Source organism: Ambystoma mexicanum, chromosome 6p, assembly GCF_040938575.1.
Source record: "Ambystoma mexicanum isolate Mex_15411 chromosome 6p, UKY_AmexF1_1, whole genome shotgun sequence".
In the NCBI taxonomy this organism is placed as follows: domain Eukaryota; kingdom Metazoa; phylum Chordata; class Amphibia; order Caudata; family Ambystomatidae; genus Ambystoma; species Ambystoma mexicanum.
In genome coordinates, this window is record NC_090935.1 from 48,435,393 (window position 1) to 48,461,290 (window position 25,898).

At 50.5% G+C, this 25,898-nt stretch overlaps 1 protein-coding gene across 4 annotated transcripts in view; it reads left to right on the forward strand.

Annotated features, from left to right (window-relative positions):
* LOC138511193 (zinc finger protein 84-like) overlaps window positions 1-25,898 on the forward strand; it is a 604,912-nt gene that overhangs the window by 559,799 nt on the left and 19,215 nt on the right. For 3 of the 4 annotated variants that reach the window (XM_069626708.1, XM_069626709.1, XM_069626710.1), the window contains exons 1-2: window positions 24,239-24,369; window positions 24,677-24,735. The exons of the other annotated variant lie outside the window; for it this stretch is intronic. The gene's annotated coding sequence lies outside the window, so the exon portion shown is untranslated. Of the gene's footprint in view, window positions 1-24,238; window positions 24,370-24,676; window positions 24,736-25,898 lie in introns of those variants that run through there. 4 annotated transcript variants of the gene reach the window in all.

Sequence of the window (25,898 nt, forward strand, 5' to 3'; positions counted from 1 at the left end):
CGATGCTGGACAGAGGAGGCCTTCTCCTCTCACCCTCATCGCCTTTGGGAGTGAACATAACCTTCAGGACCCCCAGTACATGTGAGCGGAGGGTCCTCTGGGAGCCTGCAACATAACACGCGGGTGACCCGTGGGAGCACTCTGCCCCAGCTGGAAGGCGTTACAGTGCCGATCTACCACGGGCTCTGCAGTCTCATCAAGCCTCCTGGGGCACCCAACACCATTCCCGGGGCACCAGGGCCCACTCGGCGACCCCCTGCCCCTCCATTGAGGAAATTCCCAGATGCCTCACAACGCCAGGGGAGGAGGCCTTCCTCCTCCCACCCTCTTCGCCTCTGGGAACCAAAGATAATCTTCCGGAAACCCGGCACTCGTGAGGGGGGCGGTTCTGGGGTCTCCTGCCTACCCATTACCGCCTATAGTGTATAGGGCACCTTTTCTTTACCCCAAAAGACCGGTGGGCCCTCACCTGCTCGTACTCCAATCCGGCTCCTGAACTCACTGGCTTCCAGAGAAACCCAACACCATTACTGGGGCGCCCCGGCCCATCCAGCGACCCCCTGTCCCTCCACCGAGGAGATTTCTGGCGCTACCTAACTGCCCTTGAAAGTCCTGTGGCCACTCCGGTTCACAGACTAAGTAACTAACTCTCCTCAAGTCAACAAGGAACACACCAACACCAACTAAGATCATTGCCCTGACCGAGCCCTCCCCCTGCTTGGCAGCGACAACGGACTACGCCTCCACCTGCAACCGATCAACTCCTATGGCGCCCTAATCCGCCCCCGATTCCGATTCCTTTCCCTTCTCTTGCCCTCCCCGCCAGCTCCGTTTTCCTGCCCAAGAGAGGGGGCATCATGTCCAAGCAGCCTAAGCCCACGAAGAATACAGACATTGCCACATTGCTGCTGGCGGCAGATAAAGGGAAGAAACAAGACCCTCCCAACTCCATGCCACAAATGGACCAGGAGGGCAAAGAGACCCTAGCAACCAGAAGCGACCTACTGGCCTTTATGGCCGACATTAAAGCTGAATTTAGGTCCTGCATGACCGAACTCTTGACAAAATTGGAGCACACTGACCAGAGGGTGATGGACACAGAGCAAAGATTGGGGAAGTTGAGTACCAAGCCCAAGACCATACCACGGCTATAGACGGAATCCAACACTCCATCAGAGCTCTACAAGATAGATGCGAAATCCTATAATTTAAACAGGTGGACCTGGAAAATCAAGCCCGGCGTAATAACCTACAAATTCGAGGTATAGCTACCTCGGTTCCGGATCAAAACCTAACGGAATACGTGGGGGACTTCTTTCAGTGCCTTCTCCCACAATTAGACAAGACCCAACTCCTATTAGATCGCACTCACAGGTTACGCCCACGCCACAGAGTGGAGTCAGACTCTCCTCCTGATCTCATTACCAGGGTGCACTTTTTCACCACCAAAGAAGCCATTTCATCAATCTGTCGAACCCGGGACGAGCTAACCTTTCAGGGCTCCTCACTCCAAATCTACCAGGACTTTTCCCTCCTCACTCTGCAAAAAATAAGATCTCTCCGACTGCTGGCTCTCTTCCTTCAGGCCCAACAGGTCCGTTACAGATGGCTCTTCCCAACGGCGCTACAATTCACCTACAAGGGTACCCTACGAAGAATCAGCCACCTCGAGGACGCTGCACAAATAATGCATCCACTCTCACCCGAGACTACCACCCCAGGGGCCTCTGAGACTATCACAGGTGGGGATCCTATGCCCCCGCCGAAAGAAAAGCGAAATACATGGACAGGGCTCCCAAGGGACAGAAGGAAGAAATGACCAAATACTACAGGAAGGCGCATAGGCAAGAGGCCGGGAAGCTATCCCGTCGGATACAGATAGCCCGCAACCACCGCTCAACCGGGGTCCGAATTGGGGCGACCCTATTTCTCCCTCAGACCCGGATCTCCTCGACCCTGGCAGGACGCCATATAGCGAAACGCTGCAGAAGAACCATCCCACGTCCATAGCAGCGGGCCTCCCCCATGGCTCCTGCCCACTTCCGAGGTATGATACACCTACAAATGCTTGGAATGCCAGACATAGTCTGGCCACAAGTTTCAGCCATGTTGGCTGACCACAGTTGCCTGGCCCAGTTTGGCTTGGGTGGTGCTGGCCCCACAAATCCGGCCCCCCCGCTAGTTAATACCTGGCCTCCCTGTTGGAGGCAGGGGCAAAAACCCCAAGAGCAGCATTGCAAGCAACCTCATCTATCCGAGTAATGGCTGACTCCAATTGACCCATGCCTCTCACCTGAACCCACCAGCGGCTTCCCCCCCACCCGGATCATAGCACCTTGAGAGTCATCGCCCTTAATGTCAGGGGCTGAATTCGCCTTCAAACGTAAATCTATCCTACAGAAGCTCCAGGATGAGGAAGCGGCAGTGGCCCTGCTCCAGGAAACCCACTTATTGCCAGCGGACTTCGGGCGCCTGCGCGCACAACAATTCCCAAAGCAATTTATTGCCTCAGGTGGCAACAAGAAAGAGGGCACGGCAGTTCTCTTTAGGAAGGGGTTGAACCCCCACATCCTGGAAACTAGACTCTGCCCGGAGGGAAGATTTGTGGCAGTGAAGTGTCTCCTGCTGGACCAGTTGTATACCTTCATTTCGGTGTACGCTCCGAACACAGGACAAGTCGCATTCTATGAAGCCTTGAGGACGGCCTGTTTCCCTTCATAGAGGGCCAAATCGTGATGGGAGGAGATTTCAATGGAGTGCCAGACCCCACGAAGGATAGGTCGCACCCGGCCTCCTCCGGAGACATCGCCCTAGCCCTCGGTCTGCTACGATTATTCAGGACCCTGGAGGTGGTCGACTCATGGCGGGTATTACACCCCTCAGAAACTGACTTCTCCTTCTACTCCTACGTCCACAGAACTTTCTCAAGGATTGACCTCCTCCTGACATCACCACAGGTACTCGCCTTCACCGACGAGGTTTCTATTGGATCAAGAATACTGTCCAATCAGGCTCGGGTAACCCTGGAAATCCGCATTCATGATCCGAACCCCACAGCCCGTCGCAAGTGGTCACTGTACGACCCAATACTAAACGAAATGCCAATAAGGGACGCCATAGCAGAGTCAATCTCGAACCTCTTCCAAGAGAACCCCAACGAAGACACCTCCCCGGCCAATACCTGGGATGCCATGAAGGTGGTCATTCGGGGGGGGACTGATAGCCCGTGGAGTGGCATACCATAGGAGCAGGAGGCAGACTCGTATGGCCCTTGAGAAAGACCTTCAGGAAGTGGAAGCTACGCATAAGGAAAATGGATGGTCCCCCAAAATACAACGAGCGCTCCGGACGGCACAGAAGAAAATCGAGGCGCACTACGCCGAACATACGGCACAACTATTAGCAAAGGCCAAACAATTTTATTACGTCAGGAATAATAAAGCAAACAAGCTAATGGTAGCAAACCTCACCAAAATCAAGAAGAATAACACTATTATCGGACTGCGAGACGCCCAGGGCACAATCCAATACTCGGAGCCGGAGAAACTATGGCTAGCAACCAACCATTTTATGCAAGTGATGTCCGCACCACCACGAAACCTGCAGGAACAGACATAATACCTGCAGAAGGTCACCCTCCCCCAGCTGAAGCCCTCAGCCCGAGACATCCTTGATGCGCCGATCTCGGCAGAAGAGGTAGAAGAGGCTATAAAAACCCTTAAATCCAGAGCCCCCAGACCAGACGGATATACCACTAAATTCTACAAAATCTTCAGGCATCAACTATTACCACCATTGGTGAATATTTTGTATTCCTTTCGGAGCACAGGCACTATAACCCCCTCCATGCAAGAATCTATCACTGTCCTCTTACCTAAACCTGGGGGAGACCCAGCAAACCCAGCCTCTTACAGACTTATTGCATTGCTAAACATCGATGCCAATATCTATTTTAAGGTCCTGGCAACACGCCTCTCCCACATCCTGCCTGACATAATCCACCCGAACCAGACCGGATTCATCAAAAACAGAGCAACAAGCGACAACATCCGCAGAACACTGGTCCTGGTGGACCTGGCTACCCGGGACTCACAAGGCCTGGCACTCCTGGTCCTTAACGCCTCCAAAGCGTTCCATAAGGTGGACTGGACCTTCATGAACCTCACTCTAGAAGCCTTTGGCTTTCGACCAGAGTTCCGGGCCATGGTCCTAGCAAATTACAAATCACCAACGACCCTTCTGAGGATCAACGGCACCCTTTCCACTCCAATCCCGCTAACCAGCGGGACCAGGCAGGGTTGCCCGCTATCACCACTTATGTTCACCTTGATCATGGAACCCTTTGCCCAAAAAATCAGACTAAATGAATCTATCAAGGGACTCCAGTTCGGGCCCTCCTAACACAAATTGGCCTTTATATGCAGATGATGTCCTACTTACCGTCTCACAGCCCCGCCTCTCACTGAAACACGCCCTGGCCAAGATAAATGACTATGGAAAAGTCACTGGCTTCTCCATCAACTTCAACAAGTCTGCAGCCCTTGGGATCGACCTGACCCCGTCGGAGAAGAAAACCCTGATCCCGCTAAAACCCATTCAGTGGAAGGCCACGGCAATCCCATACCTGGGGGTCCAAATCCTGCGAACCCGAGGGACATCTACCGTGTAAACTTTCCCCCTCTTTTTAAGGAACTGGCAGATGATTTGAAGCGATGGAAATTGCAGGAAATCTCATTGATGGGTCGCATCACTGCCTGTAAAATGAACCTTCTTCCCAGATTCCTATATGCCTACTCATCACCCCCAGTGCTTATCCCACCCCCGGCTCTTCGGGACCTCCAAAGGAACATGCTGCGGTTTATCTGGAGGGGGTAAAAACCCAGAATCCCCCTAAAAACTATGCTAGGGAATGCCAGGTTGGCCGGCCTGAGAGTACCCGACTTACAGGGATACCAGTTGGCAGCACACTAGCGAACACCCAAGCTTGGCGGATATCCTCTGACCGCCCAAGATGGATGGAACTTGAACAATCTCGCCTATCCCTCCCCCTATGCTTTCTCCCACACATTCCACCGCCTATGCGGCAGACAGAGAGACTACTGCTTGCCACCAGGCACACTGTAGACACATGGGACAGAGCACTAAAGAAAAAAGGGGTCCCTAGAGGACTGAGCCCCTCATCACCAGTATTCCATAACTCAACTTTTTCGCCTGGTATGAACCCCTGTAACTTTAAGAACTGGATTGCAGGGGGCTTGGAATCGCTGGGGCAACTGTTCGTGGGGTGGGGGGAACCGCGTACCTTCATCCAATGCAAGGAAGCCTTTCAACTTTGTGAGACTGACAGGTTTTCCTACATCCAGCTTCGCCATTGGTGCTCCCACCCGCAAACCCGTCTCGCAGCAGTTCGCCCTCCTACAGCGCTGGAATTAACCCTGATAGATCTCCTGGCCCGAGGTAAGATCTCTGCCCTATATAAACGTTTCCAGGGGGACTTCCTCGCCTCTAAAACTTGCGCTATGGCACAATGGGAGGCAGACCTAGGACATCCCATAGAGGACCAGACCTGGGCGGACATTTGGTCTCAGGCCCATTCATCTTCAGCCTGCATCACCAACAGGGAATGTGCTTATAAAATATTGCTATGCTGGTACTATTCCCCCCTGAGGCTCCACCACATGAACCGTTCCCTGGACCCGGCATGTTGGAGACAATGCGGACACACGGGGTCCTTCCTCCACATGTGGTGGACGTGCCCACAAGCCCAACAGTTTTGGAGACAGTGCCTGAATATCACTGAAGATATTACCCAAACGACGCTCCCCCTAGAGCCTGAACCCGTTCTGCTGGATGCTCTGCTCCCTGGAATATACTCGAGGTCGGGAGCCAAAGCTAAGCTCCTGTCCCAATGCCTCTAGCAGGAAGAATAACAATCGCCCGCTCCTGGAAAGCCAGAGAGGGACCTCTCCTGCCCTTCTGGTGGACCAAAATGTGGTATATCCTCATCGCAGGAAGGTGACAGCGGCTAAGGCGGGGACTCTTCACCGCTTTCAAAACATTTGAGGCCCATTTCTCGATTACGACCAAACATTCCCAGCCCTCACATACAAGCCCCAGCAGGCCAAGAGGATCCCGTGTAGCGGGAATACACTCAACGAGGGGAGTAAAGCATAAAAGGGGAGGGGAGGGAGTCCCAACCTCCAGGATCATGACCCGGACAGGCATTCGGGGTGGGGGACGGGGGAGGGTGGGGAGAGGGGAAATGTGATCAAAATGTGACCGGAATGTTGAAGTAATGTATAACTGTACTTGTTTCCTGCCTTGTTTAAAATAAACATATATTTTTTTTAAACTCTGGATTCACATGCTTCTTTACGTTCAAAAAGCAAAAGTGCTTCATATTGCTGGGGCAGTTTATTTTATCCATTATACTTGTGCATTGATTTTTATTAGGCTACTTATGACTTTTTATTGACACCGTGGGAGTTTCAGAGCATCATTCTTTTCTAACAATTCACTGGTAGTGGGATAAGTGAGTGTTGCTCTATGGTTAGCCCAGATCCATAGCTAATGCAATACTGGTTCATCCTCTATTTGCATGGGCCTAGCTCTACATGTCTGAGCGAGTGTTGCCCTATGGGTAGCCCAGATCCGTAGCTAATGCAATACTGGTTCATTTTCTATTTGCATTGGCCTAGCTCTACATGTCTGAGCGAGTGTTGCCCTATGGTTAGCCCAGATCCGTAGCTAATGCAATACTGGTTCATCCTCTATTTGCATTGGCCTAGCTCTACATGTCTGAGCGAGTGTTGCCCTATGGGTAGCCCAGATCCGTAGCTAATGCAATACTGGTTCCTCCTCTATTTGCATTGGCCTAGCTCTACATGTCTGAGCGAGTGTTGCCCTATGGGTAACCCAGATCCGTAGCTAATGCAATACTGGTTCATCCTCTATTTGCATTGGCCTAGCTCTACATGTCTGAGGGAGTGTTGCCCTATGGGAAGCCCAGATCCGTAGCTAATGCAATACTGGTTCATCCTCTATTTGCATTGGCCTAGCTATACATGTCTGAGCAAATGTTGCCCTATGGGTAGCCCAGATCTGTAGCTAACGCAATACTGGTTCATCCTCTATTTGCATTGGCCTAGCTCTAGATGTCTGAGCGAGTGTTGGCCTATGGGTAGCCCAGATCCGTAGCTAACGCAATACTGGTTCATCCTCTATTTGCATTGGCCTAGCTCTACATGTCTGAGCGAGTGTTGCCCTACGGGTAGCCCAGATCCGTAGCTAATGCAATACTGGTTCATCCTCTATTTGCATTGGCCTACCTCTACATGTCTGAGCGGGTGTTGTCCTATGGGTAGCCCAGATCCGTAGCTGATACAATACTGGTACATCCAGGATAGCATTTTCTGTGCTTCTGGCTGCTTTAAAGCCAGACTGATGGTCATGGAGACAACCAACAGATTCAGTGGGAGCTGGGAGATAGCCAACTTTTCCAAGAGTTTGCCCAGGAAAGGAGTGATAAAGATCTGGCGATTGTCATGAACCATCGAACTCGCCACGTCTGCCTTCCTGGTCCCTGACACGTCGGGCCTTACACTCCATAATACTACCAACATGGCGGTAAGATCAGAACGCTGCTCGCCAGTCTTCACGTTCTACGCAGCGTCCTCTATAAAGAAGCCACACCCCCGCGGCCCCGCGCGTCTCAACGCTGCTACTAGCTGTGATCTGACGTGTGCTCTGAACCTTCTCTAGTGCTACTTGCTATCCCCTGGCCCCTGGATTCTCTTCTTCCCTCTTTGCTACTTCCCGGAATCCCTGCGTCGCTTGCCCCCCTACTCCTTCTTGAATATTCCCGGAGTTTCCTGTGATCCTGGACATCGAAGCTGAACGTAATCTGGAAGCCGAGGACGGCCGAACGGGCTTATTTAAGTCCCGAACTATACTAAAGAAGACTCCACCTAAAGAGGACATCAGGCAACATAGACAGGTGAGAAGGGGGGAAACCTGTGACAGATTGAGACGCCACCTGACCGAAGTCTATACAGACATGGAGGCGGCCATCCAGGATCTTATGCGTGGCATGCAAGAACTATCGACCGAAGTACAGAACTTGAAAGCGGAGAACGCCGCGCTGAAACAATTGGTACTTTCATGTGACTCTGCCTCAAAGGACAGCGTGCTATTGGGCGGCATTGTTGACAAATATGACGGCTGTGCAAAAACCCTCCGAGGATTCCTGGATTCTTGTTTGGTCCACTTTACCTTTAAACCTTATTGTTTTTCCACCCCCAGGGCTAAAGTGGGCTTTATTATTTCTCACCTCTCCAGGAATGCATTAGCCTGGGCCACACCATTAGTTAACACCGGAGATTCCCCTTAGGTTGATTATGATGGATTCATTCAAGCACTTAAGACTATGGGCCTCATTACACGGAAGGGGGTAATGGTTAACGGCCACCGTTAATGGTAACAGTGACCGTTAACCATTACCGCCTTACTACGAGGTCCCTTAGTGGGTTGGTGCTTTAACACCTGCTTTTTGCAGGCGTTAAAAACCAACCCGCTAAGGGACCTTGGTGCTAATTACGGCACCGCAAAATTGCGGTGCCGTAATTAGCTCCTTCCCCATTCCCATTATGCCCTATGGGGCAAAAATGGGAATGGGAAAGGGCAATGGTGGAAGGGGGAATTACCGCCCCGCAAACCTTGGAATAGGGCGGTAATTCCCCTTTCCACCAAGGCGGTGCCGGTAATTTACCGGCATGGTCCAGGGTGCTAATAGCAACCTGTAGAAGCAATTGATGGAAGACCCCTTTCTTCTGGACCCATAACCCTTCAGACTAAGGAAATTGAGCTTGCTATAAACCATCACCGAGAAAGGATAAAGTTTGACATCATAAAATCTGCCCATTACCCAATGGTAATGGGAATGCCCTGGCTACAAAAACACAACCCATACATCAATTGGACAGCTGGTTCCCTGTTCCTAGGTTCCAAATTTTGCATGTCCCATTTTCTGTTCCAGGATCCTTCACCGACAACATTAGAAAAACGTTCAACAACTCAGCAAGATCCTCTTATGGTCTCCAACATCATCCAGGTTCCTAAAACCTACCAGGAATACGCTGATGTGTTCTCTTCTTCTATTGTCCAAGCCCTACCACCCCATAGGCCTGAGGACTGTGCTATTGAAACCAAACCTTCAGCCGTGATTCCCTTTGGAAGGATGTTTATCCTGTCTGAACCAGAGAAAAAGGCCCTTCGTGAATACCTAGATACTAACCTAAAAAACGGCACCATACGCCCATCCAAGTCTCCAGCTGGAGCCTCATTATTTTTTGTTCCTAAAAAAGACACCAAGGAACTCAGACCTTGGGCCTCATTACACGGATGACGTTAAGGGTTTACCGCTACCGGTATTTTACCGGTACCGGTAAATCCTTACCGCCTTACTACGAGGTCCCTTTGTGGGTTGGGGAATTTAACGCCTGCTTTTTGCAGGCGTTAAAAACCAACCCGCAAAGGGACCCAGGGAGCTAATTACGGTACCGCAATTTGCGGTACCGTAATTAGCGCCTTCCCCCGTTCCCATTATGCCCTATGGAAGGGGGAATTACCGCCCCGCCAACCTTGGAATGGGGTGGTAATTCCCCTTTCCGCCAAGGTGGTGCCGGTATTTTACCGGCATGAACCATGGCGCTAATAGCGCCATGGTTCTCCACCATCCGTGTAATGAGGCCCTTTGTCTTGATTATCGAGGTCTTAATCAGTGCACCCTTAAGGATCGTTATCCATTACCCTTGATTTCAGATATCCTGGAAGCCGTAAGAGGAGCCGTAATATTCACCAAATTGGATCTCAGGGGTGCTTATCACTTGATTTGTATTAGAGAAGGTGACAAATGGAAGACAGCCTTCAGAACACCCTTTGGTCATTACGAATACTTGGTCATGCCCTTTGGACTCTCTAATGCTCTGGCAATCTTCCAACGCTTCATGGACCGGGTGTTTTCGGATATGCTATTTCTTTTCGTCATCGTCTACTTGGACGATATTTTGATATTCTCTAAGGATCCTCTCAAGCATGAAGAACATGTTAAATCAGTGTTACAACAGCTACGTGAACACAAGCTTCTAGCAAAACCCGAGAAATGCCTTTTTCATGTTTCCACTGTTCACTATCTAGGATTTGTCCTTAGCCCAGATGGCATAGGCATGGATCAATCCAAGGTTAAGGCCATGCTATCCTGGCCAACTCCGACCTCCGTAAAACAGATCCAATCTTTCCTGGGCTTGGCCAATTTCTATCGGAAGTTTATACCATCTTTCTCCGAGATTGTTCAACCGATCATCTCCTTGTTGAAGAAAGATACTCCCTATCATTGGACCCCAGCCCAGGAGAAGGTCTTCGAACGCCTGAAAACAGAATTTACACAAGCCCCCATCCTGGTTCAACCTGATATAAATCGACCATTCCTAGTGGAAACAGATGCCTCTAACTATGCCACCGGAGAAGTTCTGAAACAGGAACTCGATGATGGGCTAGAACATCCTATTGCCTATCTTTCACGGACATTGACCTCCAGTGAAACTCATTACTCAGGGCCTCATTACACGGACGGCGGTAAGGGTTAACGGTCACCATTAATGGTGCCGGTGACCGTTAACTCTTACCGCCTTACTACGAGGTCCCTTTGCGGGTTGGAGACTTTAACGCCTGCTTTTTGCAGGCGTTAAAAACCAACCCGCAAAGGGACCAGGGTGCTAATTACGGTACCGCAATTTGCGGCACCGTAATTAGCGCCTTCCCCATTCCCATAGAGCCCCATGGGGCAAAAATGGGAATGGGGAAGGGCAATGGGGGAAAGGGGAATTACCGCCCTGCCAACCTTGGAATAGGGTGGTAATTCCCTTTTCCACCAAGGCGGTGCCGGTATTTTACTGGCATGGACCAAGGTGCTATTAGCACCTTGGTCCTCCGCCTACCGTGTAATGAGGCCCGCAGTCTTAGAAAAGGAACTTCTAGCCATCCGTCAAGCCTTCACCACGTGGCGTCATTTATTTCTAGGAGCTAAATATCCTGTCCAGGTCCGGACGGACCATCGAAATCTCCAAGTGTTACAGGCCCTGGAATGCAGGAACAGCCGTCAGGCACGTTGCGCGTTCTTCTTTGCCCAATACCAGTTCCAGATTCACCATGTTCCGGGAACACAAAACGTAATTGCTGACGCCTTGTCTCGGCGCCCTGACTATGAACCTCCTGATGACCGAACATTTCCCAAGATGTTTCCTCACACAATAATTGTAGCCCAGGCGACCAGCCTCCTTGATGAAGTCCGCATTCAGACTCAATCCTCGGAACTCTGGAAAGATATCTCGGACAAGAACCAGTGGAAACTGAAAACCAAAAATGGATACTTGTTCAAAGACAATGCCTTGGTCATCCCAACACAAAAACTACAGCAAAGGATAATAAATCTCTGTCATGATACTCTTTACTCCAGGCATCGTGGTATTACCAATACCCTCCGATTAATACAAAGGCAATTTTGGTGGCCTGGAGTGAAAGCTGATGTACAAAGGTAAATCCAGGCATGCTCTGTCGGTAATCAAAACAAACATGACAACAAGAGACCAGCGGGTCTATTGCAGCAACCTCCACTTCCAACAAGGCCTTGGGAATTCATAGCAACAGACTTCATTGTGGAATTACCACCTTCCAGGGGATACACAACCATCATGGTCACCATTGATTTGTTCACCCATGTGGCCCATTTTACACCTCTGTTTAAACTGTCATCCTCGTCAGAACTTGCTGGAATTTTCCTGGAACACATATTCCGACTGCATGGACTTCCTTCCAAGATCATATCAGACAGAGGGCCCCAATACATTTCTCAGTTCTGGAAACATCTTTGCCAAATACTAGGAATCCAACACGCTCTTTCCTCAGAATATCATCCCCAAGCCAACGGGGCCACAGAGCGCGTAAATCAAACCTTGGAACAATACATCCGTTGCTTCGCTACCAAGGTCCAGGACGATTGGTCCCTTTTAATACCAGTGGCTGAATTTGCCTATAATAATTCGGACCACTCTGCTATTAAGACCAGTCCTTTTTTCTGTAGCCAAGGATTCCACCCTTCGGTTCTACCTTCTATCCTTCCTCATCCTCATCACACAGTTCCAACAGTCGATTCCTGGATTGAAATGCTCATTAATGTTCAAAGAGAAGCCAAAGAACAATTAGAAAAGGCCAGGGCCCAGACCAAACTATATGCGGACTCCAAAGGAAGACCAAGCCCCTCCTACACAATAAGGGATAAGGTTTGGCTGTCCTCGAAACTGCTACCACGGCATTTGCGACCAAATAAATTGGCTCCTCCCTGTGTTGCTTCCACTTGTCCCCCTACTCCTTCTTGAATATTCCCGGAGTTTCCTGTGATCCTGGACATCAAAGCTGAACGTAATCTGGAAGCCGAGGACGGCCGAGCGGGCTTATTTAGGTCCCGAACCATACGAAAGAAGACTCCACCTAAAGAGGACATCAGGCAACATAGACAGGTGAGAAGGGGGGAAACCTGTGACAGCAATAGTTAGCCGGAGAGGAAGGATCGGCAGAGGGTTTCTTTAAGAGGGGGTGCACAAGTGAGTGCTCGGGGGGAGGTTCCAGTGGCAAAATATCGATTGCAGAAATTGGCCAAGGCTGGAGCAAGGGTGTCAATGTGGACCTTGATGGTTCTGTAGGAACAGGGAAGAACCTGTTTTGACAAGACTTTCATAGATCGGACTTGTCTACAAGCGTTGTCAGGTTGTCAAGGGTGAACAGGGGAAAGGAAGAGAAGGGAGTAGGAGAGGCGGCCACAATAAGGCCAGGAGTGGAGGAGGAGGAAGACAAGGAAGAGAGGGTGGACAGGATGTCCTGAGTCTTAGTGATGAAATCAGAAACTAAGGCCGTTCAGAAGGCCTGAAAGGGAACAGGAGAGGTAGAGACTGCAGCAGGATTGGCCAGCTCCTTGCAGATTTTGAAGAGTTTGACTAAGTTGTTAGATGCCGCAGAGATGCAGGCTTGAATATGAGCTATCTTCTTCGCGAGGACAAAGAAGCTGTACTGCCTTAGGAGCAGGCGGGAGGCCAGTTTGTCGGAAGGTGCACCTGTTGCCCTCCACTTCCTCTCCGCCACCCTGCACTTGCCTTTAAGGGTGACGATGGTCGGAGTCGTAACAGGAGTTGCACTTGGATTTGGGCTTCAAGCTGTTCCTCATGGCAGGGGCAAGTATATCAAGAGTGTCAGAGATAGAAAGATGAAAGTTGGAAAGGGCTGTATCAGGGTGAGAGGGAGCCAAAGGTGCAGAAGTAGAGAAAATAGCAGCAGAAGACTCTATTGACACATGCTTCATGGGTCTAATGACCGAGAAGTTAGATGGCAGTGCTAGAGACCACTTGCCCGGAGGGGTAGAGAGAGAGAGATGGCAGGAATGGAGAAAGTGAGGAGATCAGAACATCCAGGGTGTGCCCTGCAGAGTGAGTTGGGCCAGAGGGAGAATAGAGAGAGAGAGGGAGTCGCAGAGGTTGCGAAAGAGTCCTGCAGAAGGACAAGAAGCATCAAAGTGGATGTTAAGGTCTCCGAGAAGAAGTTGAGAGGTAGAGGCGAGGAGGGAGTGTTGTGTGTTGGTCTAGTGTTTAGATGTTGGAGAGCGTCATGACATCGTCATGACGCCTCTCTAATAAAAGGGGCTCTACTGGCACGCACAAGGCAGTGCAGCAGAGCCCCAGGAAGCGGCAACTTGTGTCTGTGCCAGTGATTGGGGTGATTTTTGCTGCGTGATCGTGGTCTGGTTCTGCAGCGCGGCCCAAGTGACCTTGGATACGCGACTGCTAGCATTGGGGTGATTCCCGAAATGTGGAGCTCCAGCCCGGTGATCCGGGCATTGCAGGGTGTCCCCTACTCGCGGCCCACCGGGCGCCCCCAGCATGGCTGCCGCGTCAGGTGACCCCGACATCATCCGTGGCCTGCCCCGGTGACCGGAGGCAGGCCACCACATTGGCGACGAGGATGTCTTGCCCCCCTCACACACTTGTGTGAGGGGCTCCCGAGAGTTTTCTCTCCATCTCGTGGAGGAGGCGGAGCAACGGATCCTCATGAGCGGTCGCAGACCACGGCCATACACACTGAAGAAGGGGCATTGGCTGCGTGGGCGAGCACTGGCTGCTGGATGCCTGCGCTGGTCGCCTCCAGCCAGTCAACGAAGTGTGCCATCAGCGGGCACAGAGGCCGTGAAACAAAAGAACCACCGGGTGTGGCGAGATACGCTCCAGACCCTGGAACAAAGGAGAGGAGGTGGGGCCAACACTCCAGTGGGCCCCAGCTGGCAGGGGAGCAGCGGGGGAGCAGCGGGGGACTGCCTGAGAAGGGGCAGCCTCATCCAGACTCAGGCTGTGCAATGAAATCAAGTATTCAAGAGAAGGGGGTGTGGCAATCATCGCAAGCCCCAGAGACAATGAAGAGGGGCATGGCCTGTGGATCCGGGACGCCGCAGTGATTTGATTTGAACACACAAGGCAGCTGGCCCCGGCTGGAGAGGCAAGGGGCAACCCATACGCAACAGGAAGCAGGGGAGGAGATTAACACTATATCCTAATCTCTCCCATTCCACAGCTGGCCCTGGCTGTGAGGCTGAAAAGGGAGCCCATGAAGAACGGGCCAACAGGAAAGGGAAGTGAATAACATTTTGTCCTTATCCCTCCTAATCTACAGCTGCAAGGTAACAAATAGGAGGAAGGTCCTCCCCTGGACAATGTCACAGGGCCTGAGTGCCCAATGTTCTGGGAGGGCACAGGGAGTCACTAACCCTTCCAGGTTTGTCCACTCTTGCCCCAGACTTCCCACGGGGTAGCGGCTCCCCAAGGAATGCTTGTGCACCTGCTGGGACCTCAGCACAGAAGATTCAAGGAACCGTGATTGTACCACCCACACTAACCGATCACCATACCCCAAAGCTAGCAGCTCGTCAAGGAGTGCTTGTGCGCCTACAAAAGACGTACACAGGGGTCAAGTTGCCCACAGATTGTGAACACACACGAAGACCCACCAGCAGTGGTCACATCCGGCCTCCCACCCAGTGTCCGTCATGTGGGACGATGAAGGGGCATGCCGAGGACAGCTCGCACCAATACCTCATTTTGACGTGGTGGGTGCGCCTTCCAGTCTGGGACCCCGGTGGACAGCCTGGGTAGAGAACCTGGAGCTGCACTTTGAGGCCGTAGAGATGAAGGACAAGATCAAACGCCCAACCCTCCTGTCCTCCGCCGACTGGCCAACCAGAGGCTCTTCAAGACACTAAAGCCTGTGAATCAGTCCTATGATGCGGCCATCGCATCCCTGAACGAGTATTTCAGGCCCATGGTGAACAGGGACTACGAACGATTCAGGATAAGGTGCGCGAAGCATGAGGAAATGGACAGCCTCGATGCATTTCACGGTAAGCTGCACGCATTGCACTGTCCTGTGCCCTAGGACATTTTGAGGACGAGATCAGGGCACAGATCATCTACGGCTGCAGTTCTTTAAAGCTGCGCAAGCAAGTCCTGAGGGACCCAGCGATAACCCTTGAAAGGAAAGAATACTAGACCTTGGCCGTGCCAAGGAGCTGGCAGAAGTGCGGGCCTCAGTCATGGACTCATCCCGCCAACACATCAAGCGGGAGGCCCCCATGCAGCGGATAAAGCTGGAGGAGGTGTCTGCCATCGGCAAGTGGCAAGGAGGAAAGCCGATGAGGAGGGGAGATTGGCCAAGGAGAGACGCGGCTCCCTAAGGAATGCTTGTGCACCCGCTGGGACCTCAGCACAGAAGATTCAAGGAACCGTGATTGTACCACCCACACTAACCGATCACCATACCCCAAAGGTAGCAGCTCGTCAAGGAGTGCTTGTGCGCCTACAAAAGACGTACACAGGGGTCAAGTTGCCCACAGATTGTGAACACACACGAAGACCCACCAGCAGTGGTCACATCCGGCCTCCCACCCAGTGTCCGTCATGTCGGACGATGAAGGGGCATGCCGAGGACAGCTCGCACCAATACCTCATTTTGACGTGGTGGGTGCGCCTTCCAGTCTGGGACCCCGGTGGACAGCATGGGTAGAGAACCTGGAGCTGCACTTTGAGGCCGTAGAGATGAAGGACAAGGTCAAACGCCCAACCCTCCTGTCCTCCGCCGACTGGCCAACCAGAGGCTCTTCAAGACACTAAAGCCTGTGGATCAGTCCTATGATGCGGCCATCGCATCCCTGAACGAGTATTTCAGGCCCATGGTGAACAGGGACTACGAACGATTCAGGATAAGATGCGCGAAGCATGAGGAAATGGACAGCCTCGATGCATTTCACGGTAAGCTGCACGCATTGCACTGTCCTGTGCCCTAGGACATTTTGAGGACGAGATCAGGGCACAGATCATCTACGGCTGCAGTTCTTTAAAGCTGCGCAAGCAAGTCCTGAGGGACCCAGCGATAACCCTTGAAAGGAAAGAATACTAGACCTTGGCCGTGCCAAGGAGCTGGCAGAAGTGCGGGCCTCAGTCATGGACTCATCCCGCCAACACCTCAAGCGGGAGGCCCCCATGCAGCGGATAAAGCTGGAGGAGGTGTCTGCCATCGGCAAGTGGCAAGGAGGAAAGCCGATGAGGAGGGGAGATTGGCCAAGGAGAGACGCGGCTCCCCAAGGAATGCTTGTGCACCCGCTGGGACCTCAGCACAGAAGATTCAAGGAACCGTGATTGTACCACCCACACTAACCGATCACCATACCCCAAAGGTAGCAGCTCGTCAAGGAGTGCTTGTGCGCCTACAAAAGACGTACACAGGGGTCAAGTTGCCCACAGATTGTGAACACACACGAAGACCCACCAGCAGTGGTCACATCCGGCCTCCCACCCAGTGTCCGTCATGTCGGACGATGAAGGGGCATGCCGAGGACAGCTCGCACCAATACCTCATTTTGACGTGGTGGGTGCGCCTTCCAGTCTGGGACCCCGGTGGACAGCCTGGGTAGAGAACCTGGAGCTGCACTTTGAGGCCGTAGAGATGGAGGACAAGGTCAAACGCCCAACCCTCCTGTCCTCCGCCGACTGGCCAACCAGAGGCTCTTCAAGACACTAAAGCCTGTGGATCAGTCCTATGATGCGGCCATCGCATCCCTGAACGAGTATTTCAGGCCCATGGTGAACAGGGACTAGAAACGATTCAGGATAAGGTGCGCGAAGCATGAGGAAATGGACAGCCTTGATGCATTTCACGGTAAGCTGCACGCATTGCACTGTCCTGTGCCCTAGGACATTTTGAGGACGAGATCAGGGCACAGATCATCTACGGCTGCAGTTCTTTAAAGCTGCGCAAGCAAGTCCTGAGGGACCCAGCGATAACCCTTGAAAGGAAAGAATACTAGACCTTGGCCGTGCCAAGGAGCCGGCAGAAGTGCGGGCCTCAGTCATGGACTCATCCCGCCAACACCTCAAGCGGGAGGCCCCCATGCAGCGGATAAAGCTGGAGGAGGTGTCTGCCATCGCCAAATGGCAAGGAGGAAAGCCGATGAGGAGGGGAGATTGGCCAAGGAGAGACGCGGCTCCCCAAGGAATGCTTGTGCACCCGCTGGGACCTCAGCACAGAAGATTCAAGGAACCGTGATTGTACCACCCACACTAACCGATCACCATACCCCAAAGGTAGCAGCTCGTCAAGGAGTGCTTGTGCGCCTACAAAAGACGTACACAGGGGTCAAGTTGCCCACAGATTGTGAACACACACGAAGACCCACCAGCAGTGGTCACATCCGGCCTCCCACCCAGTGTCCGTCATGTCGGACGATGAAGGGGCATGCCGAGGACAGCTCGCACCAATACCTCATTTTGACGTGGTGGGTGCGCCTTCCAGTCTGGGACCCCGGTGGACAGCCTGGGTAGAGAACCTGGAGCTGCACTTTGAGGCCGTAGAGATGGAGGACAAGGTCAAACGCCCAACCCTCCTGTCCTCCGCCGACTGGCCAACCAGAGGCTCTTCAAGACACTAAAGCCTGTGGATCAGTCCTATGATGCGGCCATCGCATCCCTGAACGAGTATTTCAGGCCCATGGTGAACAGGGACTAGAAACGATTCAGGATAAGGTGCGCGAAGCATGAGGAAATGGACAGCCTTGATGCATTTCACGGTAAGCTGCACGCATTGCACTGTCCTGTGCCCTAGGACATTTTGAGGACGAGATCAGGGCACAGATCATCTACGGCTGCAGTTCTTTAAAGCTGCGCAAGCAAGTCCTGAGGGACCCAGCGATAACCCTTGAAAGGAAAGAATACTAGACCTTGGCCGTGCCAAGGAGCCGGCAGAAGTGTGGGCCTCAGTCATGGACTCATCCCGCCAACACCTCAAGCGGGAGGCCCCCATGCAGCGGATAAAGCTGGAGGAGGTGTCTGCCATCGCCAAGTGGCAAGGAGGAAAGCCGATGAGGAGGGGAGATTGGCCAAGGAGAGACGCCAGTGCCACAATATGTCATCAGTGCAGGTGGGTTCTTCAACACCCGCAGGACTGCTCTGCTAAAGGACACATATGTGGGAGGTGCGGGAAGGTGGATCACTTTGCACGGGTGTGCCTCGCCCCGACACCAGCCAGCATGGCGGGGACATCAGCGGGGAGTGAGCCGAAGGGGAGAAAGACTCCCAGAGTGGCGGCGGTCCAAGTGGCGGAAGACCAAAGGAGAATGCAGTACGATGTGAGGGAGGAGGAAGATGAAGAAAATATATTATTTTTGTCCTGCAGCAGGGCAAATGGACAGTTCGACCCTGGAATCTTCTGAGGGGGAACGGGCCACTGTCGGGCCCCCGAGGTATGTGAACTGGAACACACCTGTTTGGTTGCAGTGTTAAAAAAGTTCAATGTGTTGATTAGTTATTAGTCGGTGCTTGGACTTGAATGCACCCTATGTTTGCAGTGATGATGTAGGATTACAATGGGTGCGTGGACTAGAATGCACCAAGTTAGACCCAGGATAGGGTTGCTATTTTGCAGGGGGGGTGATTTTTCTTTTGTTATAATAAAGGAGGGATATTGTGTGTTGGTTTAGTGTTTAGATGTGAGGGAGTGTCATGACATCGTCATGACGCCTCTCTTATAAAAGGGGCTCTGCTGGTACACACAAGGCAGTGCAGCAGAGCCCCATGAAGCGGGAACTCGTGTCTGTGTCACCACCCCTCCATATAAGCTGCGTAATTGGCCATTTTACGCATGTAATTATGGCCATTACGGAGCATTTAATTTTCTTCTGCGTACCGTTTACGCTTGATTTATTTTCCTTAAAAAGCCTACTTTCCTCCACTAGATGGCACTAGAGTGCAAAAGGTGTCTTGGATCTGCACCAGCAAACACATTTCTTTTATCAGTGGCAGAGCCTTTCATATGCATGATAGTTAAAGTGAGCAACACAAAGCGCCCACTTAATTATGTGTTTATATTAACACATCATTAAATGGGCGCTTTATATATCTATGATGTCTGCTAGATTGACACCAAAAAAAAATAAAGTTGCTCTAAGGGCCTCATTACACGGAAGGCGGTGATCCAGGGTGCTATTAGCACCCTGGACCATGCCGGTAAATTACCAGCACCGCCTTGGCGGTAAGGGGATCTACCGCCCCATCCCAAGGTCGGTGGGGCGGTAAATCCCCCTTCCGCCATTGCCCTTCCCCATTCCCATTTCTGCCCCATAGGGCTCTATGGGAATGGGGAAGGCGCTAATTACGGCACCGCAATTTTGCGGTGCCGTAATTAGCTCCGAGGTCCCTTAGCGGGTTGGTTTTTAACGCCTGCAAAAAGCAGGCGTTAGAGCACCAACCCGCTAAGGGACCTCGTAGTACGGCGGTAAGGGTTAACGGTCACCGTTGCCATTAACGGTGACCGTTAACCCTTACCGCCGTCCGTGTAATGAGGCCCTAAGTCACTAATCAAATGTTTTCAACATCATGAATAACAATGAGCTGGAGGTTTGTTGCAAAGAATCTCCATATCTGAGTTTACTATATAACATCTTTTATTACATGTCTTAAATCACTGAAAGTACTGTGGGGTTAACTAGATCTTTCAGGTTGACATTATCTTGCATTCTGGGACTTATAGTATACCATTCAGGACGTGAACATTAAAGCCACAATGATATTATTTTGGCTTAACACGTAGCTGTAAGGATTTATATGTTGTCATGTGGCGTTATTATGCAATTTGTGTTTTTTGTAAGTAAACTCTATAAGACATCATTACCGTTGGACTTGAAATCCAAACTATTTGTACCAAGTAAAGCTTGGAAGCTATGTGGTCAAATTTGCAGAGTGGATTAAAATCCCTGCTTCACAGTCAGGCAAGGTTTGTGATCCTGGTCCCGTCCCGCACTCCCCCTTGCCTACCCGCCCCATCTGTCTGGCCACCCCAATCCCTCCTTTTTGGATGCAGGCAGAGTACCAGTAGTTCCTTTTTTTCCACTCCCACCACTCTTTAATCCCCCTGATGTGATTAGCGATTACGGGCTAAATTGGCTGTGATGCGTGTCATGCCAGAGATGCAGATGCTTGACTATCTTGGAAGAAACCTATCGGGCAATCAAGGGCAATCAAGACTGCTCACCTATGATGGAAGTAGAAGATGGGGGAATGTACAGGCGAGTTATTAATACTCGAGGAGTTCATGTGAATTTATATTAAAGAAGCAGCAAGGAGTAAGCCACGAGACATATACGCTTTGGGCCTAATTCACAGAAACCTTTTATAATGGCAACAGCCCATTGGAAAACGCTCAATGAATTAGGCCCTTTGTCATGTGCATTATATAAATTGTCACTACTTTTAATGGTATAGTTCAAACAGTGGAAAAGGGGTCAGTCAGGCTTTTTTGAGTAGTAACTAGTTGGCAATAAATCACTTGTTATAGACATTTCTGTTTTTGCTAAAAAGGCACATTGGCAAAATTAGTTGCCCAGGATCACACACTTAAGTGTTGAAGCAGGGATTTGGGACCAGTCTGCAACTTATGCACTTGTCTGCATTTCTTCCCAACTGTAATTGCCAGAATCATGTTTTTGGTTTTGTACACAATGAGGGGATCCACATTAATTTCCTGCAGCAGACAGCAGGGAAGGTAGCTTAGCAGGTTGTGACTGTTGCTGAGATTATGTGTGCAAATTCCTGTAAGTAAATCATATGCTAACACTTCCTTACTCACACTCCCTCTGCAGATGCATTAGTCTCTATCTATAGTAGTTCTTAACAGAGTTTCTAGGATCCAGAATTTTGAAAATGAAGCTGTGTATGTAGCACATACTTGCCCGTTATTTTATGGCAGAGTATTTTCCGCAAGTGTAATAAAATGGTTAAAGGCAAGCCAGACAACTTTGACCTACAACTCTTTTGGTCTACGGGTCCGATTTTACTGGTCTGATGTTACGTATGCATTGGGTGTATGTTGGATACATTTTACTCTCTTGCAGAGGAAGAAACTGATTTTTACTCTCTTGAAATTGCATTTACTCTCTAATTTGAAATATCATGCGTAAAATACTCCCACCTCAAAATCTTATCTGGAGCACTGTGTGTCAGTGATTGGGGTGATTGTTGCTGCGTGATCGTGGTCTGGTTCAGCAGCGCAGCCCAAGTGACCTTGGAGCCGCGACTGCTAGCATTGGGGTGATCCCCAAAGTGTGGAGCTCCGGCAGAGTGTTCCGGGCATTGTAGGGTGTCCTCTACTCTCAAGTGTGGAGCTCCGGCAGAGTGTTCCGGGCATTGTAGGGTGTCCCCTACTCTCGGCCCGCTGGGTGCCCCTGCGTGGCTGCCGCTTCGGGTGATCCCGACAACATCCGTGGCCTGCACCGGTGACCAGAGGCGGGCCACCACAGGGCGGTTGAGAGATCTGCCCACTCCGAAAGGAAGGAGGCTACCTGGCCTGGCGGTTGGTAGCTAGTGGTCACAGTGAGAGAAAGGCCAGGAGAGAGACAGATAGCCTGCTGACCAGGAGGAGTAGTCCTGCATAGGAATGATAGAAGCAGGTATCCACTCCAGGAAAATCAATGCTACGCCCCCATCGGGACAGTTGCTTCTGTGCACAGAGAGGATCTTGTAGCCATCAGAAAGGTGAGTGTGAAAGCTGCTAACAGAGCTGGCCGTGAATGACATCTTGGTCAGACCTAACATGGTCAGACCGAATTCTCTTGATTAGTGTCTTCCTAATGAGCGTGCTCTGTTTACTATCTATCTTAACCTGTCATCCTACTGAGCATGCTCGGTTTACTACACCTGTCCTCCTGACTGTGTCGCCGTACTGAGCAAGGCTCTATTTACTATCCCCGTTCTCTTGCTTTCTCTCTCCCTACTGAGCATGCTCTATTTACTATCCCGGTTCTCTTGCTTTCTCTTTCCCTACTGTGCATGCTCTGTTTACTATCCCCGTTCTCTTGCTTTCTCTTTCCCTACTGTGCATGCTCTGTTTACTATCCCCGTTCTCTTGCTTTCTCTTTCCCTATTGAGAAAGCTCTGTTTACTATCCCCATTCTTTTGATGCTCTCTCCCTACTAAGCATGCTGTTTACACTACCCTTTCTTTCTGAAGGTGTCTTCCTACTGCACATGCTCTGTTTACTATCCCCTTCCTTTCTGAAGGTGTCTTCTTAGTGAGCATGTTTTCTTTACTATCCCCTTTCTTTGTAAAGGTGTCTTCCTCTGAGCATGCTCTGTTTACTATCCTCTTTCTTTCTGAAGGTGTCTTCCTAGTGAGCATGCTTTCTTTACTATCCCCTTTCTTTCTAAAGGTGTCTTCCTCTGAGCGTGCTCTGTTTACTATCCCCTTTCTTTCTGAAGGTGTCTTCTTAGTGAGTATGCTCTCTTTACTATCCCCTTTCTTTCTGAAGGTGTCTTCCTACTGAGTATGCTCTCTTTACTATCCCCTTTCTTTCTGAAAGTGTCTTCTTAGTGAGCATGCTCTCTTTACTATCCCCTTTCTTTCTGAAGGTGTCTTCTTAGTGAGTATGCTCTATTTACTATCCCCTTTCTTTCTGAAGGTGTCTTCCTACTGAGTATGCTCTCTTTACTATCCCCTTTCTTTCTGAAGGTGTCTTCTTAGTGAGAATGCTCTGTTTACTATCCCCTTTCTTTCTGAAGGTGTCTTCTTAGTGAGTATGCTCTCTTTACTATCCCCTTTCTTTCTAAAGGTGTCTTCCTACTGAGTATGCTCTCTTTACTATCCCCTTTCTTTCTGAAGGTGTCTTCTTAGTGAGCATGCTCTCTTTACTCTTCCCTTTCTTTCTGAAGGTGTCTTCCTACTGAGCATGCTCTCTTTACTATCCCCTTTCTTTCTGAAGGTGTCTTCCTACTACTCATGCTCTGTTTACTATCCCCTTTCTTTCTGAAGGTGTCTTCCTACTGAGCATGCTCTGTTTACTATCCCCTTTCTTTCTGAAGGTGTCTTCTTAGTGAGAATGCTCTGTTTACTATCCCCTTTCTTTCTGAAGGTGTCTTCTTAGTGAGTATGCTCTCTTTACTATCCCCTTTCTTTCTAAAGGTGTCTTCCTACTGAGTATGCTCTCTTTACTATCCCCTTTCTTTCTGAAGGTGTCTTCTTAGTGAGAATGCTCTGTTTACTATCCCCTTTCTTTCTGAAGGTGTCTTCTTAGTGAGTATGCTCTCTTTACTATCCCCTTTCTTTCTAAAGGTGTCTTCCTACTGAGTATGCTCTCTTTACTATCCCCTTTCTTTCTGAAGGTGTCTTCTTAGTGAGCATGCTCTCTTTACTCTTCCCTTTCTTTCTGAAGGTGTCTTCCTACTGAGCATGCTCTCTTTACTATCCCCTTTCTTTCTGAAGGTGTCTTCCTACTACTCATGCTCTGTTTACTATCCCCTTTCTTTCTGAAGGTGTCTTCCTACTGAGCATGCTCTGTTTACTATCCCCTTTCTTTCTGAAGGTGTCTTCTTAGTGAGCATGCTCTCTTTACTCTTCCCTTTCTTTCTGAAGGTGTCTTCCTACTACGCATGCTCTGTTTACTATCCCCTTTCTTTCTGAAGGTGTCTTCCTACTGAGCATGCTCTGTTTACTATCCCCGGTTCTCTTGTGCAATCGCTCCCTACTGCGCATGTGCTCTTTACTATCCCCTTTCTACATGTCCTTCTGATCTCCCCACTGCGCATGCGTGCACCTCTGCAGCCCGTCCTCTGCTGATGACGTGGTTTGGGATTGGAGCGGTCCCTGTTTATCTCCCCGGACTCCCACCCCATTCCCTTGCCCATTTACGGGTTAAACTCCGCAATCTACACAGGAGTGATAAGGGCGTGCACTGATACAGGCGAGTGACGGGGACAATGCACTCGCTTTTCTAGTGACAAAGTCCCCTTTTAGGGCAATTGTTAAATTGCCTCTTGTCTCTGCTTTACCTTCGTACCCTGCCCTGCCCACCCCCACCCCTTTAATGTCGTCTCCTTTATGTGATTGGGGGGGGGGGGTGAGGGGGCGGGGTTATGGTGCAGGGGGAGAAGACAGGCAGCTCCCCCTTTTGACCTTTTATATTATATTTTAGTGAATATCCAGTAAAAGTGCATTCCATCTCGTTGTGATCAGTCTTGAGTTAATATCGTGATCTTTGCTTTTTCCAGACCTGAATACACGGTTTCTGAATCTGAGCCAAACATTAAGAAGCCACAGAAAACCCAAGGTAAACTGGGGCAGTGCACGTGCCTCTGAACAGTGGGGGTGCAATAGAACTGTTAAGCTATGTCCTGCAAATGCCTCCATCTGTGCATTCTGATTGGCCTCACTGGGCGAGGGGTTACCTGCCTAACCTCCGGATTTTTCCTGGAGACTCCGGGAAAGACCCTGGAATCTCAGGAATGTTGGTGGGGGACAGCTTTCACGGATTACTTTTTTTTTGTTTTGTCCTGCTTGCAGGACTTCGCCACCGCAGCTTCCCGCCTGAGTGGGGCTTTGTCTCTGCAGCAATGACTGTAACGCTTCCAGCACATTGGCAAAAAGAATGCAGGTGAAGCAAAATAACGCGCGTTTATTTTGCTTCACCTTTCATTCTTTATTACCGACTCTCAATGCGAACACACTTTTCTTTTGCTTTCGTTCTTTTTGCCCAGGTTAGGGTGGACTCAGCCCCATAGAACCACAGCCATCAGGTTTGCAGGCTGGACAACTCACCACTGCACTACATAACCTGATGAAAAACAACTAAGGTGAAATGTCCAATTTCCATACTGCAAAATTCTGGGAAAACCTTTGTATTGGTTCTTGGAGTTTACATGTGCACATTTTAACGTGTTGATTTTATGGAAGGCGAATGTAATTTGGTTACCTGTGAAAAGGCAATTGAATGCAATATGCATATTTCAATTTGAACTGCGAATTACCCCCGTCCCACACACTTTAGTAAACCCCAACTGTGCAGTCGTTTATTCTGGGGTATTGTTCATCATGCATAATGCACCTGAATGCTGCGTAGTGGGGTGTGGGGGAGTGGGATGGGCCATGGGAATGAAATAGGCACATTGCTTGGCACAAGTAGATTCTACAGTCCTTCCCGGGGCACAAGGGTTTGATGTTGAAGCCTTTGCACACCAGAGTGCAAGTTGGTGACAAGTTCTCCTCTGCTTCCTCGCTCATCCCTAACTGTCTTTCCGCTATTCAGGGAGGATGTACCTTCAACAATCTCTGCCTCAATGCCAGTAAGCTAGCGATACTTTACTTCTCATTGGGACCCCTGCTCCTTCTCTCTCTCTCTCTCACTCACTATATCCAACACTCCCTACCTAAATACCTTCCTTCTAGAGCCCTCCGCTCAGCTACATCCAACTCTCTGTAGGTCAGACGCTCCTC